At 36.6% G+C, this 21,815-nt stretch overlaps 1 protein-coding gene across 2 annotated transcripts in view; it reads right to left on the minus strand.

The window, feature by feature from the left end:
• The window catches only part of LOC126964662 (uncharacterized), a 167,583-nt gene extending 145,988 nt beyond the window's left edge, over window positions 1–21,595 (minus strand). For both annotated transcript variants that reach the window (XM_050807914.1, XM_050807915.1), the window contains exon 1: window positions 21,381–21,595. The gene's annotated coding sequence lies outside the window, so the exon portion shown is untranslated. The remainder of the gene's footprint in view (window positions 1–21,380) is intronic.
• Window positions 21,596–21,815: the final 220 nt, after the last annotated feature.

The raw sequence follows: 21,815 nt of genomic DNA on the forward strand, positions 1-21,815 counted from the left end.
GCGATTCAAAATCTAATATGACCTAAAATTTTATTGGAAATGACTTCTAGTGCTGGATTTTGACAGAAGCTTTCCTTAAAATTAAGTGTTTACAGCTGCCAATGGATACCCTCCATAGTTCGCTTTAACAACTGGTCCAGCGACCAGATTCGAAAGTGTATTTAGTTTAAAGTCTCTTTATTTATTCTAGAGTGCAAAGGAACAATTACGGAAAAGAACAGGCAAATTGGCGGGCAGAAGTTAATAACTAACAATTTCACACGAAATCGGAGAATTCTCATAAAGATATATTTCTAGATCCAACGAAAACTCAGCACTTGTAGCACTCATAAAATTTTACCGATGTTATTAGAGGGGTATATTGGGGGTTTCCAGGATCAACACATTTTGCTACAGGTACGTCGGTCCTAAAATAATATCGTCTTCGAAAATTGATGACGATCGGCTGATTAACAATAAATTCGGAGATCCATCCTGTAAGTGGAGTTTTAATAATCTAGAGTTATTTATCTATCCTGAAAGTGAAGATATTTTCAAATATTAAAAAATTTCCATCAAATATGGCTGACAACGAAGTCATTGGAAAATATTCGATATATTCTTTACTAGCTGATAGCCGCGACGTCGTCCGCGTATACAATTTTTATTATATGAAGATTACACAATATTTTTTAGACAAGGACGAAGTGTTTAAGGAATAAAACTTAGAAGACTTAATTGAAATCCATTCCGCAGTTTTGTCATGTTGTCCGCACAAATGAAAAGCTCGACTATTATAATAAAAGTTAAAAAAATATGGCTGACAACGAATTCATTGGCAAATATTCGATGTATTTTTTATGTAATGGAACTTTCACATACAGAGTTTGTTCTGGTGCCTGAAGCTATATATTTTTTTTATAAAATTAAGGGGTGAGAGCAGGAAGTTCAGCTGATGGCGTATCCCCGCCCACTACATTGCAGTGCCGCTCAGAATTATTGAAAAAAATCTCATTTGCCCAGTAATTTCACTAGCTTATATGATGGTTTGGCATCTATGGAGGAGACCTTTACCCAATCCGGGGTTCTTGCTAACAAATTTACTTATAATTAGATATTAATTTTATATTATATATCTATTAATTTACTTACAATATTTAAAAAACTTTGTAAAAGCAAGAAATAAATGGCTTATTTAATTAAATTTAATATTATGATTTAATTCATTTTTACTATTTCATCACGAAATACTTAAGACTCATTTGTAGATTTTAGCTAGAGCAGTCGATCATCACCACGGGGCCCCCGGTTCAATCCATGCCCGCTAAGTACCAATATGTTATCAAATCCACAAAAACATGTCCTCGATGCTTTATATTGGATGGTTGGTTGGTTTGTTTGGCAACGCGATTGGTACCCTTCTGGTGTTATAAGCGATAGTAACATCTCTAACAGAGATACAAGCGCATGAGCAAGATAGAAAAGGAAAGCTAATATATTGTTATTGTAACCGTTGTTTTTTTTATGGAATAGGAGGACAAACGAGCGTACGGGTCACCTGGTGTTAAGTGATCACCGCCACCCACATTCTCTTGCAACACCAGAGGAATCACAAGAGCGTTGCCGGCCTTTAAGGAAGGTGTACGCGCTTTTCTTTGAAGGTACCCATGTCGTATCGTCCCGGAAACACCACACAAGGAAGCTCATTCCACAGCTTCTTCTTCTTCTGGTGTTATAAGCGAAAAGAACATATCTAACAGAGATACAAGCGCATGAGCTAGATAGAAAAGGAAAGCGAATATATTGTCTTTATTTAAAAAAAAAATATTGAAGTAGGCGTTACTTTGCGGAAATCCATAATTATACAAATGATTTAAGTTTTCTTTAGTGTTAATTCCGCTAATATTTGTTTTTAAACAATTCGACACGCACCCCGCCTCTACACGAGGCATCCTCAGGACGTGATGACTCGCCAAAATCTGGCACGAGACTTTGGCTTTTTGAATTAACACTAAAGAAAACATAAATCATTTGTATGAATATATTGTTATTGTAACTGATTTTGATTGATAAGTCGTAAACAGTCAGCCACGCTAGGAATTAGCTTTATAGTATTTTTAATATTAAGCCACTAGCTATTATGTCTATGTACATGGGCCGCGGTGACCAACAGGTGACCCGAATGTATACTCGTGTGACTAATTCTCACAATTCAGGTGTATAACAAAACAATCAAGCTGCTGCCAGTGGGAGGTTCCTTTGCACAGGATGCCGGCTAGATTATGGGTACCACAACGGCACCTATTTCTGCCGTGAAGCAAAAGCATGTGTAAGCATTACTGTGTTTCGGTCTGAAGGGCGCCGTAGCTAGTGAAATTACAGGCCAAATGAGACTTAACATCTTATGTCTCGACGTGACGAGCGCAGTTGAAGTGCCGCTCAGAATTTTTGGGGTTTTTCGAGAATCCTGATCGGCACTGCATTGTAATGGGCAGGGCGTATCAATTACGTCAATCAGCTGAACGTCCTGCTCGTCTCGTCCCTTATTTTCATAAAAAAAATGCTTGCTTCTTAAGAACAACAATTATTGTATTTTCTTTTTCTTATGCGAGTGTACACATTTAAATAAAATATAACTGTCCTTCTGTCAGTCCACCTGAAAACGAGATCTGGAAAGGTCTTGAAACGTCGGGTTAGCTAAAATAATAATAATAATGTAACTTCAACGCAAAAAATGTAATGTGAAAACACAGTAACAATTATACGCGATTTTATCTTTTAAAAAGCGTTTTATTTAAACAATAATTATATTATTTCAATCACCCTTGCTTCATCTTACACAAATCCTAACAATTTCACAACATTAAATTCTTATGCATCCGTCAAAATGCCCACACTTTTTAAAAAGAAACGATTAAATACCTTTCGTTCTTCCTAGACTACCAACATAATGGCTTTTCGAATCGATCAACTTACGAATATCGATTATAACATATAAATCAAACTAAAATCAGGGGTTAGGCTCCAACTAGATACCGCATTATCTAGGAACAATAGCTTTTTTACTACGGCAACTATTAGATGCTTGTGGCATCTTCACACTCAATCACACACACAGTTTTCAGACTTGTTTTCATTGTGCGATAATTGTAAAATTTGGTTTTTAATCATTTCTGTTTATTTCTATATTGTTTATTAAATAAAATGTATCTGCTAAGGAAGTTGCGAGATATTCCCAATACAAGTGTCCTAAGACAACTTACTGGGAAGTCTCAACCACTAAAAAATGTATATGTAATCATTGAAATAAACGAAATTTATAAATTTATTATTATTACTCCATGGCATCTTTCAAATTATAACATATGCTTCGTGTTATTTAACAATAAAATTAAAAAAATACAAATTACTTACCGATGATATGTGAACCCAGTGTCTTCCATATTTCTTGTAGTATTATTTTTACAAAGTTTTCCTACGCAAGCCGGCTTTATAGTTTCAATTATTAAAGTTTAACAGAACATGTGGCACTCCAACGTCACAAATTATTCGAGACTGGCTCGAATACGCCCACTTACTTACGGGCGTAGTATTAGTTGCCGCACTTTGCGACTACGCATGCGGTATCTAGTTGGAGCGCAGCGGAAACCAATCCTTAATCTAAGAAATCAAATACAATCATCGGATCGATTATTATAAATTGAATGTAAATATTAAAAACTTGGTCTAACTGATAAATTTGTTAAATAATCATAAATTCATTACTATAATTTGGGCTCCTCTTCTATAATACAGGTTTCTTTTTTTCGCTGCATTTTTAAACCTAGTAGTTATTGAAAGACCTATATAGCCAAGTGGGTAGTGAGCCTACCTACTAAGAAACAGGTCCCGGGGTCGAATTCCGGTAAGTGTAAACATTTGTATGATGAATATGGATGTTTGTTTCCGAGTCATGGATGTTTATATGTATTTATGTATGTGTAAGTAAGTATATTGTATTGAATATATTATTGTCCTGTACCCATAGTACAGGCTCTGCCTAGTTTGAGGCAAGGTGGTTTGTGCAAAAATGTGTCAATAAATTATCATAGGTTGAAAACGCGCAGTACCATCAAAGTCAACGTGAACTAAACTTTATTCAATTAGGCTTACACTAAGCGGTTTTGAATCGCGTCGCTACAAATGTCCCTTTTAATTTACTGAATTTACCATATGCTCGTAAAAAGTTGAGCTCGTGAGTAGAACATACAAGAAACACAACGGCCACTCTTTTCAATCAAATGGAGTATTTTACAATGGCTCTAATATACATAACGAATTAATTTGTAAGGCGCTGCATGCAATATATGAGTCGTGTTTAAATTTTATAAATTATTTCATAATAATAATTTATCGTATATTGGATGCATTAACTGGAGACTCATGGGGCATTTTAAATGGTGACATAGAGATCTCACCACGAAACCAGCTATATATTCAGCTATTTCCGATATATATTCCCAAGGTTGGTTATGATCTAGTAAACAAGACATTATGCCTCCATTTTCTTCTAAGTTATCAACAGTCACTTTCTTTTATTTATTTATTTAAAACTTTTGTAAATCTCGAATTTAAGTACTATTCTCTTTATTACAATGTCATCTTATTTTCTACATTTATATATATAACATATTTATAAAAAACAATATTACAGATATAACCATAAAAAATAGTGTCCCGCCGGCGTTGGTTCACGACAATTCCGCCGGTGATTAGGGCGACAGACTGAGGAACTTCCGCACGATGCGTGCCGTTCCCAAAACAGCTGCTTTCTGTAACTGACCCTATTACGTAAGTACTATTATTATTAGTGTATTATTAATGTATATATTATTAGTGGCTATAGCTATACAAACTCTATGAATACTTTATCAGTTCTCGGGGACTTCTCTGCGGTCAGACAGTAATTGTGTTTCGGTTTGTAAACTTAGAAGTTTGCCAGAGAAACTAATGGGCTAATGATACTAACATGTTATGTCTCCAAGTGACAAGCGAAATAGCAATGCCGCTTAGAATTTTGTCAATCCGCTGAGATTTCATGACAGGTAGCAACTTACTTACGGCCGTTCCCAATATACTATTTATAGATAGAGATAATTTACTACCTTCTACTGTCAGCAATTAGCTGGCAATAATCTGAAGCTGTCCCAATATACCCGATAAGTCATTCTTATCGCCTTACGGCTGTTCCTTATATTCAGTCTATCTCTTACTTGAGATAAAAATCGTAACTATCGTTGACTTTTCTGTACCAATAAACTTATCGACTGTAACTCACCTTATCCGTACACGCTGTCTGCCAATAGGACGACGTATAGCTTACCAGCGATAGAAGTTTGTATGGAAGTTGCAGTTCACGCGTCCCAATATAAGGCGATAAGAATTACTTATCGGGTATATTGGGACAGCTTCAGGTTATTGACTGACAGTACAAGGTAGTAATTTATCTCTATCTGTAGATAGTATATTGGGAACGGCTGTAAATGAATTTTAAAATGTCCAACAACAGCTGTTGTGATATCGCAAGAAATCGATATCCGCTTTGTTCGGCTTATAGTCTGAGTTTTTCCTAAGTCGTCATTATGGTGGACTTAAGATTAAGCTTAACTTGCAATCAAAGCGATGTTTATAAATATGGACTTCGACTTTACTCTATAGATTAGTCTGAGCAAAGTCTACCGGCCATTCCCAATATACTGTCTACAGATAGAGTTAAATGACTACCTTCTACTGTCAGTAATTAGCTGTCAATAATCTGAAGCTGTCCCAATATATATATTGGGACGCGTGAATTGCAATTTCCATACAAACTTCTATCGCTGGTAAGCTATACGTCGTCCCATTGACAGACAGCGTGTACGGATAAGGTGAGTTCCGATTTTTAGCTCAAGTAAGAGATAGACTGAATATTGGGAACGGCCGTTACAGAGTTTCTCTTGGCTGGCCGTATATGCGAGACAACGGAAAGCCAGACAAACTGTCACCATAACCCATTACAAAGCAATTTACCCTCCTATAAGAAGTTATCACTTCAAAATATACCATTGTCAATGGTTTATCTAAATTCAATTGCTCAAACTATGAATGCACGATTTCCATGACATGCCAATAGACAATAAAATTTACCTTTAGCATTTGAGCTATTCCGTACGGCCCTGGCGCGTAAAGTGCACACCAAATGTCACTGTGCTACTAAATTCAAGCTGTCAAGATCAGGCATAAAAGGCATTTATTTACTCAAAAATTAATGCATACTAGATACTAGATAGAGAGAGAAGAAGTGGCGCAAGAAACTCTCCCAGCTCTTTTATTTTTTAAGAAAATAAGGGGCGATAAGTGCAGGACGATCAGCTGGTGGTAATTGATACGCCCTTCCCATTTCAATGCAGTGCCGCTCAGGATTCTAGAAACAACCAAAAAATCTGAGAGGCACTACAATTGCGCTCGTCACCTTGAGACATAAGATAGAGAAGTTAAGTCTCATTTGCCCAGTACTATCACTAGCTAACTCAGACTGAAACACAATAATGTTTACACATTACTGTTACACGGCAAAAATAGGCGCCGTTGTAGTACCCATAATCTAGCCGGCTTCATGTGCAAAGGAGTGTTCCACTGGTATATATTCTTTTTTTGCGCAAACACAGACTCATGCATCGACCCATCAGATTAACCAACTTGAAAATGGCGAAGGCTTTTAATTCGACGATTGACGTACAATAAACAACTAGACTCACAATCACACTAAAAAAATGTCTAAATCAAAACTCTGCCTACGCGTCCTTTAGGCAGTGTTTTCGTTCAGTTGTGTTTCGACCGCGCTCTGAATACAACGCCACTCAATGACAAAGTGTTCAGTGAGAACTGACTTACTTGACTGACTTAAAAACTTAGATTAAGGATTGGTCTCCGCTGCGCTCCAACTAGATATCGCACTACCTAATAACAATAAATTTTGTAACATACGCTTTTTGTTATTTTACATTGAAATTAATAAAATACTAAATACTAACTGATGATATGTGATCCCAGTGTCTTTCTTAATTCTTTTAGTATTATTTTTACAAGTTTTACAATGCAACCCGGCATTTTAGTTTCAAATAATTTCAATGAGTACAAGATAACGACATATTTTATACAATACATAAATAAGTACATATAAACATCCTTGAGTCGGAAACAAACATCCATATTCCTCACATAAAACGTTTGCATCTACCGGGATTCGAACCCGCGACGGCTAGCTGAATAGGCAGGGTCACTAGCCACCGGGCTATATGGCAATATGTTCGTAAACTTATATTAATAACTAGCTGCCCCGACAGAGTTTGTTCTGTAGATAATAAAAAAAAACCGTTTTATAGGAATGCGCCAATAATATTTCAAAACATCAAGAATTATTACGTAATAAATGCTCCCTGTTGTTAGAATGAAATTGTTTCACAGCAGAACTGTCAAACCTTGTGTCACTAATTTCTCTCATAGAAAATATGTCCATACAAAACAAATATTGAAAATAATAATAATTATGGGTCCCAAATAGAAATAAAAACTATCCTATCTCTCAAGTTGGACCAAACTGCACTCCATGAAATAATCCCCATTAAAATCCATTCATTAGTTTAGGAGTCCATCGCGGACAAACAATGTGTCACGTAATTTATATATATTAAGATAAATCAATTAAAACTTGCTGGTAACAAAGCGATGTTCGCGTATAACAAGCTAGTGGACGACATAATTTGATTACCGCATTAATCAACTTAATACGAATTATGTTAGCATCAGCCGTTGTCAGTAAATTGTTCTGCATTATCATTGACGTTCTATAATAATAATAATAATTCTTTTATTTCAGGCCAATTACGTCCCATAGTTAACATTAATTATTTATTATAATTAAAAGTAAACTTAAAAACTAGAAAACCATCACTGTATAAGGGTGTGGTGTCCAAAATATAAAAATATAAAAATTCATAATATTAATTACATGTCCAATTTATTTTTTGTTATTCTCCATGTGAACAGATATCCGTCGTTTATATATAGGGCTCCTGATATCGTCAGATATAGCCGTGAGGATTTTATTTTTTGAGCTGCGCAATCGACTCCAAAATGTCGCGATTCTTGTTCTTATTACAGCGAAGAAGTCAGGGACCCCACCCTCCACGAACATGCCTGATGCGCTGCAGCATCTCGGAAGATTCCTAAAGGCCCTGTATGTATCATTATACTGGACCCTTATTCTTCTAAATGCTTTGTGTGTAAATGTTACCCACAGCTGACAGGTGTACATGCCTAGGCAGTAAGCTTTGAATAGGGTAGTCTTTACATCCCTACTGCATTTAGCGAATCGTCGTGCAAGCATGTTTCTTCTAACAGCGAGGGCCCTTCGTTCTCGCTCGATATCTTCGTCATCTTGCAGCCTCTCCGTAAGCACGTGACCTAAATATTTGAACTGCTTAACAACACTAATAACCGTTCCGTTTAGATACACCTCAGGTACCATATCCGGACCTCCACCTGCAGGGAACACCATCATTTTGGTTTTGGAAACGTTATATTTCAGACCATGAGCATTAGCATAATGCTCACAGACTGAAAGCAGCTTCCTCAACCCCTTGATCGAGGGGCTGAGAAGCACCATATCATCAGCATAGCTAAGGTTACTGACACAAACATTTCCTACGTGACAGCCGACTTTGGTACCTCTGAGCTCCTCGATCAAACCATTCACATACAGGTTAAAAAGATCAGGAGAGGTCTTTTCAGGAGAGGAGATCAGAGAGACTATACATATGGACATATCATTCGCAGTCTGAGCCTTTATTAATATTATGAGTGTGATTTTTGATTAAAAATATAAATAACCTCCGACTGAACAGATGCGATTCCGATGTAGTTAAGTTTAGGTACCTAAACTGAATCACAAAAATTCGTACCATGAAGTGCCTTTTACTGAATGGCGTTTGGATCGCTTGAGAAGAATGAACGAAATAAATTTGTCTGTGTTCTGCGGTGTGAGAAAGAGATGACGCTCTAAAGTCGTTGCATAAGTAATTTGTCTCTCTTACTCGAACCACATGCGTTGCGTTTCGAAACCAAAAATGATATGATTTTAGCGGTTAGAACACGATAGAGGAAAGTCTCTAAGGAAGTAGCAACTTTTTCGAATCGCTCACTTTGACACATAAGCTATCCAGTTAAGGTTGAAATATTACCTCATGTATGTCGTATAAATGTACGACCTAATCAGTTTGCGATTCAATTGACATCATTGCGATTTAATCATGATTTGATTTGACGGCAACCTAAATTAGATAGCTCTAATCACGTCGTGGTACGAAATAGCAAGGCAGTTCATTTTAGGTTGTCAATTGAATCGCAATAAGAGTTCATGGTAGGCCCGCAGATCTTGATCAGAAAATATTGACACTGTCAAACGTAAAACTTATAGCAACCCTCTTTATCATCTGTGTTTTAAAAGAAAACCTAACTGCTACTCCACTGATGTCACTGTCCAAATCGGGAATTCTAAATTCAAAATACGCAGCTTAAACTGAAAAAGTGTGTACATTGCTGCCTATTGACCAATAAAATTTTAAACAACTGGAGTAAACGCAGAAATGTATAGACATATCAGTCGAAGCATATTATGCTGTCATCTGTTGCATGTGCCATATTTCGTCTTTGATTTTGTATGACGTGCATTGTCTATGTGTATCATTGAGCATAATACATAGATTTAATACGATCTCATGTGATTTATGAAATTTTTTTTTATGGAATAGGAGGACAAACGAGCGTACGGGTCACCTGTTGTTAAGTGATCACCGCCGCCCACAATCTCTTGCAACACCAGTGGAATCACAGGAGCGTTGACGGCCTTAATTTTTTAATCATAAATAACAGACCACCAGCAAGTAAGTAGTGATTTAGTATTTTACAGTATATCTACAGCGGAAATAGTTGTAAGCTATTTTTTTTAAATATACTAATAAATAAGGTGACAAAATTTTGTCACATATAGCAAGTCTGACCATATATTTTTTTTATGAAAATAAGACGAGCAGGACGTTCAGCTGATAGTAATTGATACGCCCTGCCCATTACAATGCAGTGCCGCTCAGGATTATTGAAAAACCCAAAACTTCTGAGTGTCACTACAACTGCGCTCGTCACCTTGATCTCTTAACTTAGGAAGGGTCAATGTCAAAGTATTCATAACTTGTGTAAGTATTTATAGCGAGTTTGTATTGAAACAAATGATGGGTTTAACCTTTATAATAACATGCGTTTCATGTAAAACTTTGGTAATACGACCCGAAAGTTTGTACATACTGAACATTGTTCGTATTGGAAGCTTTCGGTGGCTAAAACTGTATCAATGTTATGTTTTAAATAAGTAATTAAAATGTTAAATAAGAGCTTTTGGCTTTTATCATATGGTCAGGTCTTTGTAATATTTAAAGGGCCCCAACATTTTATAAAAACCCAAAAATTGCGCTCGTCACCTTGAGACATAAGATGTAAGTCTCATTAGCCCAGTAATTTCACTAGCTACGGCCCTTCAAACCGAAACAGAATAATGCTTACACATTACTGCTTCATGCAGAAATATGCGCCGTTGTGGTATCCATAATCTAGCCGACGTCCTGTGAAATGGATCCTCCCAGTGGTATTAAAAGGGGTAGATTCATAGCAAGTTCAATTTTAAATAGACGTAAGTAAGCCTGACTACTAGGATGGATAAAATATGTAATCATTTCACGTCACCATTATTAAATCTTAGTAACGATTAAAAATCTTAACTAAACTGTGAACACGTCAAAAAAAAATTAACAAAAAAACAACCGACTTCAAAATCAATAGACATAATATGCACTAAAAAGTATGAATAAATTGCGTATTTTTATACAATATTATCAATTAATGTAATACTAGTAACGATTATTGTTATTTTCGGAATCGGTGTCCTCCCGCCGCGGCCCCGCTCTCGCCTCTCGCCTCCTCACGACTCAAGCACATCTCACCTATAACTATGTATGTAGTGACAAACCTACCTTGGACAACCTAACAGTAATGATGATGGTGAATTGTTAATACGGAGAGAGAACATTTCATGAGTAGCAAGTGATAATGCATAGTCATAAACCCTTTGCCTATCCAAGAAGTGGACAAAGAAACAATAACGTGCAGTCATTAACAGATTGACAGATGACGGCTATAATCTTGTAAAATAATGAGATCTACCAAGCCACTACGTTCTAAGCAACTACTCGCCTTCAAACTTAGCCGGATTGTACTTCGTGGCCACTCGCGATACTGTAATTACTACGGCTCATCAAACTTAGCCCCCAAAAAAAAATTTTTTTCAATTTTTGAATTTTCAATATCGCTAGTTCGTAGTTTGTTCGCTATAAATAATTGTTTGTTCTTTTGTTGTTTATTTAAAAACAATTAATTAAAAATGGGGGGAAACGCCTACTATTTGGTTCTGGCGTTGTTTTAACTGTTCTAACATTACCTAACCTAACCAATTTTAATGAATTGCAAATTAAAAAAAAAAATCGAGAACAAACAAATGTTTATAGAGAACAATCAAGAACAAATGGCGAACTAACGATGTAATAAAAAAAAAATCTGGGGGGCTAACTTTCTTGAGCTAATTACTACTACTTCAAACTTGTGTCAAATGACATTTCATATTGAACTAAATTTCAATTTTTAATTAGGCAGTCCCGCCCTTTATTACGTAGTATTTATATACTCTTTGTAGATCACTAATAAAGACCGTATGTATGCTGATTCGAATTTCAAAGTTCCAAATTCCATTTAATTCGAAGGAGTTTTAACAATTTTATTTAAGTGCTCGGCGTTTTAAATAATGTCTTGCTTTACTTTGATATTTTGTGACATTAAATAATGATTCAGCATTTTGAAAGAGTAGGTGTGAAAATCCTACTTATATTATAAATGCGAAAGTTTGTGAGTGTGTTTGTTACTTCTTCACGCAAAAACTGTGAAATGGATTTTAACGAAACTTTACAATCATATAGCTTACACATCAGAATAACACATAGGCTATCAAATATATAAAATTCTCGTATCATGGTGTTAAACATTGAACCCCTCCGAAACGGCTTGACCGATTCTCATGAAATTTTGAGTGCATATTGGGTAGACCTGAGAATCGGACAACATCTATTTTTTCTTCATCTTATCTTATTTTTTCATCCCCCTAATGTTAAGAGTGGGGTGGGTTTTTTTTTTATTTGTTTGATTATGAGTCAGCATTAAAAAATACATACAACTTCAAATTTTTTTAACAGTCGGAGTCTGTTGAACAGGATGCCGGCTAGATTATGGGTACCACAACGGCGCCTATTTCGGCCGTGAAGCAGTAATATACACAAACATAACTGTTTTTCGGTCTGAAGGGAGCCGTAGCTAGTGAAATTACTGGGCAAATGATACTTAACATCTTATATCTCAAGGTGACGAGCGCAATTGTAATAGTAATGGGCAGGGCGTATGAATAACCATCAGCTGAACTTCCAGCTCGTCTCATCCCTTATTTTCATTTAAAAAAAACAAACCAATCATAAAAACATCTATGTAATTAGTATAGCGACACTTATTGTATTCAACAGAAAATATTTTTTTATCGTGATACTTCGCTCGGGTCAGCCAGTAATTTCTCATTGCTGATAAGCAAAAGACTGACAGAAGCTAGCCCGCGATGAGAACTTTATCTCTGGGCTATTTTTAAAAGCTTTTCAAACGTAGAAAGCTTGATCAAGAACAGCTGCAGTTGTCGTGTAAAGTTTCTCGCCGAGGGCAATGGGTCTTATTAACAAGTGTAGCGTTAAGGAGAAAATACAGTATTAAGTAAAACGTGTCATGTAATATTTACGCTGTCTAAGTCCGTGATCTATAAAGCGTACTTAAACTCTGCTTAGACTTTACTTAAGTAAAAATTGAGTGTAAAAAAAATTTATATGTTTTTTTAAGTCATAATCCTCACTTCTGTGATTAATACACAAATGAAATTTGAAAACAAAGTTTTTTGATCGATGAGGGACTCGTTTTGTTTTTATATTTTAATTTTGCATTTTTCTGTCTTATCTTAAGCTCAACATAATTTAAGCTGTCAAATGACTATAAAAACTAAAAGATTACGCTAATCTTACACTCAGGTAAGTCTTATGTAAGTAATGTCTCAGCAAAGTTTAAGTAGACTAGATTATAGATCTCACTCTAAATTCTGGGCTTAGACTTAGATAGATGGACAATTTTTAATTGAATTTAACACTGCATACAAATATGGATCCTTATTTCAATAATCTTTAACCTAATTCATCATCAATTAGGATATCATCCCCACCATCTGGATGTGTGGCGGTCCTCCAAAGTGCGGTTTTCAAGGAGCTTTCTTCCACGTACTACAAAGCTGTGAAATCAGCTTCCTTGTGCGGTGTTTCCGGGACGATACGACATGGGAACCTTCAAAAAAAGCGCGTACAAACGCGCGTACGTTCCTTAAAGGCCGGCAACGCTCTTGTAATTCATCTGGTGTTGCAAGAGAATGTGGGCGGCGGTGATCACTTAACATCAGGTGACCCGTACGCTCGTTTGTCCTCCAACAACATTCATTCTATTGCCACAGGTGATTTTTCCCCACCCACTTGAAGGTCGCCCTTATATCGCACGCGGTCTGATCGCGGACCATATTAGATGGTATTCCGCATTGTCAATCACAAAAAACTATTATTATTACCGTCCGGACCGCACGCAGTACGATGCCGGACCATATGGCGCGAGGCGCCCACCGGACAGTCCGATGGTCGGGCATTACCAAATAATGTTTGGAAAAATCAAAAACTTTACGAAGCGTTAATTTTTGTCAACTTAGATTCATTAAAACGAAACTATTTAGGCTATTTATCTTATGATATATATATAATCTATTTATGTGTATGTCCCTAATACAGTATATACCTACTTAGTGATTATCATTTATTCAACGGTGTATCGTACATTAGGTATATACAGGTTGGGCCAAAAGAAGTCATCCGATGTTGTTTGGCTCTCTTTTTTTTTCTAAATGAAAAACTTCGACTCTGTTTTTTGATTATGTTTATTTGAACCTTTAGAATTGTAGTGGTCAAGTCGAGAAGATGATATCGGCCAAATGGGCGCCGTCACAATTGATTGCCAAACGGGCTCGTTTTATGTCATTTTTCATCATTTCAGCGAGAACTTCGGGCGACAGATTCTCGAACTCGTGTCAAATGTTGTCCTTGTGGGCTTCCAGAGTATCGGGCTTGTTCACGACGGGACTTCAAAAAACCCCACAAAAAAAGTCTGAAACGGTTAAATCGGGCGATCTTACGGGCCAGTGCAAATCGCCAAAACGAGAGATGAGGCGACCCGGGAACGCCGCCTTCAGAATATCGGTTGTGGCTCGCGCAGTGTGTGCCGTTGCTCCGTCCTGTTGAAACCTCATGTCCTGCAGTCCTAATTCGTCAAATTGCAGCAGAAAAAACTCGGTCAACATAGACTATAGGTCTATCGCGCGCACCGTCCACTGTTGTCGTTTGGCTAGCGGCATTCTTGAAAGAAATGGCCCTATGACTCCTCCAGCGTGCACAGCACACCATGCAGTCACTTTGAGTGGGTGTAGTGGCTCCTCGTGCATCACTCGTGGATTTTCAGTACCCTGAAGCGATAGTTTTGCTTGTTCACGTACACGCGGAAATAAGCCTCATCGCTCATTATGATTTTGGTCGAAAAATCGTCCACTTCTTCTTGGAGATTGAGGATGGCTTGGGCGTAGATTACGCAGGTTTGGCGGTCGGCAAGCAGCAGCTGATGCACGGACTGGAGTTTGTACGGGAACATGCGCAGGTCTTTGACCAAAATTCGCCTTAGGGACGAATCCGGCGAATTGCGTGGCACGGCGTCTGGTCGATTTTTCCGGCGACTGCACGACATCCTCGGCAACAGCGGCGATATTCTCGGCAGAACGGGCGCTCCGGGGCCGCCCACTCTTGGCAACTTCTCGTGTGGTCCCATACTCTTCAAGGTTGGTGGCCAAATGGCGCAGTGCTTGCGCAGTCGCGGTCAGACGGCCGGGGATTCAGCGACGGAATTCGCGCTGCGCCAACACCACAGACGAATTCTTACGCAAAAAAATAGACACAATTATTCCACGTTCTTGGGGAGTGTACTGCTCCATGGCTTGTTCACTTGTATTCTGCATCTGTCTAGTCCATTGACATTGGCGGCCATGCAAAAATGAGAGCATCTTCCAATAGGGTGATTTCTTTTGGCCCACCTTGTATATTTTCAATCAAGCTATTGTTTTGACAATCCCGCAACCATATCCATTAAAGAGTCTAGAATATTTAAAGCTCTGTGGTTACTCAGTGCGATCATTTCCACTTATAATATTATAATACGGTTCACGTAGGCCTATCTGAGGCTTGCTGCCAAAGTCGTGGTCATTTTAAAGTAACTAGTGCGTGAATGCAACAGTTAGGCACATTACCATAGCACCCTTTTTAATGGTTAAAACTTTCACTATCCCAAGTAACGAATAATTTAAATATTGTCAGGCCTGTCTCACTCCCCGTGTAGGTACTGAAATCGTAAGTTCACGATAGCTACCTATTTATTTAAATACCTTAAAACTAAGTAGGTGTGGTCTTTCAACGCATACATTACTATCTACAACTAATGTAGATATGACAACGAAAGAATATTGATTTTAAATTACGATTACATACCTATTTATATCATAGAAAAACTGGGCTTATTTTTAACCGACTTCAAAAAAGGAGGAGGTTCTCAATTCGTCGGTATGTTAATTTTTTATGTTTTTTACCTCATAACTTTCGACTGGGTGAACCGATTTTGATAATTCTTTTTTTATTTCAAAGCTGGTGATTCCCATTGTAATTTGATCCAATCTGCCAACGGCACCCATGAGAACCCACTATTCAAAACAATAGACATAATATTCACTAAAAAGCATAAAAATAATTGCGTATTTTTAAACAATCTAATTCTAGTTACGATTATTGTAATATTTGGAGTCGGTATCATCCATGATAGGTTTGTTACTACATACATAGTTATAGGTGAGATGTGCTTGAGTCGTAAGGAGGCGAGAGCCGATAGCGGGTCGCGGCGGAAGGACACCGCTTCGAAAAATAACAATAATCGTAACTAGAATTAGATTAATTAATTAGATTGTATAAAAATTTTAGTGCATATCGGTTGATTTTTTGTTAAATTTTTATTTATAAGATGACCTTATACTAGGTAAGGTACAGTTTTAGGTAAGAAGAACCCTAATGTCGTCAGAAGAGGTAAGACTCTTACCGTAAGAGTCACGCGATAGAAAGAGAGGCAACTTCTAGATGAATAAAATTGGGATTTTGAGATCCCAATTTTATATATATCCCGCCCGCCTAAGCCTGAGATCTATAGAGCGTACTTATACTTTGCTCAGACTTTACTTACGTAAAACTCAGCTGAGTGCAAGCTTACCATAATCCTTAATTTCGCTTTTACAGTCATTTGACAGCTGAAATTATACTGAATTTAGTTCAGTATAATTTCTAAACTATGCTAAGATAGCCCAATGCAAAAGTCAATTTCGCGCTTTATCACACTCAGCTAAATTTTGCGTAAGTAAACTCTGAGCGAAGTCTAAGTACGCTCTATAGATCTCAGCCTTAGAATTACGGGTTATATGCGTCCTCCATCGAAGAATCGGCCTTCGCTAGACTCCCGACCGAACCAGACTCGAACCAGAATTCGGCGAGTCGACACTCCCTGAGGATGCCTTGTGAAGAGGCGAAACACGTATCGAATTTTTCTTTATGAAAATATGGGACGAGACGAGCTGGACGTTCAGCTGATGGTAATTGATACGCCCTGCCCATAACAATTCGGTGCCGCTCAGGATTATTCAAAAACCTAACGTCACCTTGAGATATAAGATGTCAAGTCTTATTTGCTTAGTAATTTCACTAGCTACGGCCCTTCTGACTGAAACACAATGATGCTTACACGACGCCGCTGTGGTACCCATAATCTAGCTGGCATCCTGTGCAAAGGAGCTTCCCACTGGTTGTTTGGAATTGGATGAAGCAGTTTCACGTTGCCAGACCTTCGGTCCGGGGTTCTGCATGGGCCGATTTATCATTTAATCTTATTGGAATAACCACTTAAGATAACTCATAATTTTGAATTTCCGCAAAATGTTATAGTCTGCAGTGTCCAGTCCAAACTTTTATCCAGTTTCCTCAAAAGGATCACTTCACTTTTTCACACTTTTATTTCTCTATTTTTGGCAAACTACGTCGGAAATCCATTTAATGAAATTAAAGAGTCGTCACTTTGAAAGATTATCCTCGGATTTTCTCCCGGTTGTTCCGGATTTCATGTTGACACATTGATAGATTCCCTATATGACGTATTGTGTTTTCGGAGCACAGCAACTAAATACAAAAAGTTCAATATCATCATTATCTACGTCTGTCTGTTTCAATTTTTTGAAGTCAAAACTTCTTTTGGCTCCTTGGGCTATTTGTGTACGGACAAATCTTACGGTTTCGCGTGACCAACATGGTCATGAGTGGCGCACGGGATAGATAAATAATTAAAAAAATAAATATAAATATATATACAGTTAGTCACTTTTTGGATGGGTGAAATCTCGTGAGTTCGCGTTACCGAAATGCATATAGCAGTATATCTGTAGCTATAAAGCTGACGTATTGTGAAACATTAGTGCTGTGTATATCTTATATGTGAAATTGAATGGATTTAGAGAAAAGTACAATGTGTATATATACTGTGCGTTATTGAAATAGTGTTTTTGTTTGATTAATATTTATATTATTTAAAATGTTACTTTTGTACAGCCAGAAAAAAAAATGTGAATTACAACAATATTCTAGATATATATAAGAGCAATAGTTTACCCGAGACCAAACGATGGCATGAAAGGAGTTCATAAACCTATTACAGGATATTATGTTCTTGCAGATTGCGGCACAGCTGTCTTAGGTTGTCTCAAAAGTATAACGATAAAACTTGGCACAAAAATATCATAAACGGACCAAGTACATAGTAAAATTATCTTGATTCCGAAGTCCATGCATCAAGATGAAGGTGGAGAAAGCGGTAGATAAAAGTTAGGATTTTAAGGATTAATAAGATTGTATAATCATCATAATATAAAGAATATTTATTAATAAATCACAATTCGAATCACAGACAGGTCTATTAACTATTCTATCAACAATTCAAAGTTATCATCCTAATATAGACCGCTATACAAGTAAAAAAATCAAAATCACAGATCAGTAACATAAATTATTAGGTTTTAAAATATAAAGTAGGTAAATGATAATCACACATCAGTTACATTAATAAAAAAGTTTTAAGATATAAAGTTTTTTTTTAAAGATATTGAGTTTTTAAACCAATTTATATAACAATTTGAATAAGTAAAATTTGAATTAGTTAAAAGGCTCCTGTTTCCATTAATTGATTTCTGGTATTGAATACTAACTTGTTGAGTTAATTAATAATATTTATCGTCAAAAATATGATTTTTAAAATATTTTGTATGCTGTCCGTACAAAACATGTTGTAAAACACATGAATTACTACCCGGGGCGAATAAGGAACAAAATCTGGGGCGAAACAAGAATTTTTTTTGTGGGGCGAAACTTTGCGGGACGAAACAAATCCTTGCTCCACTCGATTCCTCAAGGCCCAACGGCTCGGTCCCCACACTTAAGTATTATAATAATAGTAAGTCCCGTACTCCTTACTCAAAGGGTAGCAACTAGCAACTGAATACAGAAAAACTGACGCACTACAATTGATTATTATCTCCGCGCGTTGAAACAGGGACAGGCCGCCATCTGTCCATTAAGTCCCGAGATATGTACAAAAATCGCCAATCAAATTTAGTACCGTTTCCTTCTACGAAAGCTTTTTAGTGTCACGCAGACGACGATATTACAAGATTCCGTCTTTTAATTATAAATGTATTTATTTCTTATAATGAATAACAGTTCGTTGGCTGTTATTAGCCCGTCAGTCAATCGATGAAAATGACGCACACGCACCTTGTATGGTTTTAGAGTTTGGACTGGCTTGTCTATCGCTACCTATACAGTGTACATGCGACAGTGTATTGCAATATCTAACTTATTTATAATATTTTCATTTCAAACACCTATTTATAAATAGGACTTCAACGACAGTGATTGGAGGGGAAATATTTATGTCCTATAACCGAGACGTAGATATATTAACACACTTTTTACACAAATTATCTTGTCCCAAGTTAAGCATATACAGCCTGTGTTATGGGTTACAAGACAATGATATATTTAATACGATAAACTTACTTAACATACATATATTCATATAAACATACATAAATACATTTAAACATCCATGACTCGGAAACAAACATCTAGGTATATTCATCATATAAATGCTTGCACCTACCGGGATTCGAACCCGGGACCTCTATAGCTTAGTAGGTAGGATCGCTAACCACTCGGCTATACATATATCGTAAATTTGTATAACTAGGTAGATACCTACTTACTTTTAACTATATTTAAATTTGAAGGTATCGAAGGTCCGGAGATTTTCTTACAATTTGAGAATTAAAAAAATAATATTAACTTTTTTATACACTGCGCCACTAGTGGTGCTTTCAGTTCGATCTGTACTTTTAAATCATTTAATGTAATATATATATATATGTGTGGGTCATGTCATAAATCAATAATTAAAATAAAACCGCACTTTAAAAGGTATATCTTCTCATAACATTAAGTATTAGCAGATGCCCGCGACTTCGTCCGTGAAGATAAACGGTTTTATTTAAATAATACGCAAGTTTGGAATTAAAAATAACCTAGGTATCTCATGTCCTATTTCAGTTGCGGATCCTGTCTTTGCTCTCGTTCTCAACTATTATATGAATCTTATTTCGAGGAAGATTGCTATGGCAAACTTAATCTACGTAGTATTAGTATTGTTATAGCTCATCGACTTGAATTTACGTTTTTCACAAATCCCGCGGGATCGATGGATTTTTTCGGCATAAAATGTAGCCTATGTCTTTTCCCAAGCTCTACCTCGAGTCTATCGCTGTAGGTACCAAATTTAATCAAAATCAGTTCAAAAACAAACTTACATTCATACATGTTTAATATTAGTAGGGATGAATAAACTGATTAAGTGCCTACCGACTCGGATAAATAAGTAAATTAATTTTAGTTCTTGGTAAAAGATGATTATTTTTAGTTTATAACTTTTATTAATACCTATTAAGAATACTTTTTGCTAGAGAGATGTTTGAAAATATGTAAACTGTATTCATTGAAAATCAAAAAATCCTGAAATTTCATAAGACTGCTAAAATCTAACCGCAATCCTGAGAACAGTACAAAAATCGATAATCAATCATCAGGTACTTAATCTGTACGCTCGTTTAAAATAACAATTGTATTTTTTCTATGGCAGGTAATTTATCAGTTTTTAAATATGTTTAATCGAACTTGTTATAGGGCATAAATTAACAGCCAAAAACATAACGTTACAATCACTTGACAGTATTTATCTCATTATATTGCCCTCAAGGAATATCAATAATAAACCGATATAGCAACCAACGTAGGTAACTACCATATTGTGCACATCGCTATCAATATCTGAATCTTTACGTGCTCGGTGTTGAAACGTGATCAGCGGCGAGATATTGGTGTATTTACAGTTTACACAGTAGGTACCTATAAGTGTAAAGTGTACACACCATTTGCTTCCAGTGTTAGAGCCAGAAGCATATTAAAACTATATCTAATCCTAAAGTCAGGCAGGGCTGGGACACCACTGGTCCTATAATTATGCAGTATCGAAGCTGAATTTGGCTTAATAAATATAGTAAGTAAATAGATCCACGCAAGTTACACGTAATAAATTTATAAGAACTTATTGCGTTTGAAAAAATAGGTTCAAGATCAAATGAATATGATTTAAAGTTATTTATTATAGTGGTATAATATTATAATTAGCTAAAAGGCTGTGCTCATAATTTGATGCTAATTATTTAAAATTCATGGTTTACGTTCGCCACCGTGACTGTGTTTTTGTAGAAAGTAGGTACCTTATAGGTAAATAAATACTTTTATTCCGTGCCCAAGCACACTCTGTTACACATTGGTATAGCGCGCCGGAAGCTGACCGTTATTTAGAGTAAAATATACAGTAGTATTATAACGAATAATAACGAGAATATAAATCGTAAATCTCACCTCAAAGAACTGCAAAGTATACGAGCATATTCGTACAACCCAATAGGAATCCAACAGGTTTTGAATTCAAGCACTTTATATTAATGTTTCGGAGACATTTTAATTTAATAAAAATCCACGAAACTAGCAAATAAACTTCACTGACACACGATTCACACACCACAACCGATCGCTCGTAAATGTACACCAACCACGCCGACACGTGCGCTCCTCTCTGTAGCGGTAATTCGACTGGTGGTTTGATTTTTCTGGGCTGTCTGCAATCGGTCCGCGGCGACTCAACTGGTTGTATTTCGGGTTATCCACCATCCGGACGGATTAATTATGCCGGTAATTTACTGCCATTTGTGAGTTACCGGTTTATATTATGTACTTTATAGTGAGGTTCTTACTTTCCCTGTAGCCCGAAAGCCCAAAATCTTTTCTGATATAACT

This window comes from Leptidea sinapis, chromosome 5, assembly GCF_905404315.1.
Source record: "Leptidea sinapis chromosome 5, ilLepSina1.1, whole genome shotgun sequence".
Taxonomy (NCBI): domain Eukaryota; kingdom Metazoa; phylum Arthropoda; class Insecta; order Lepidoptera; family Pieridae; genus Leptidea; species Leptidea sinapis.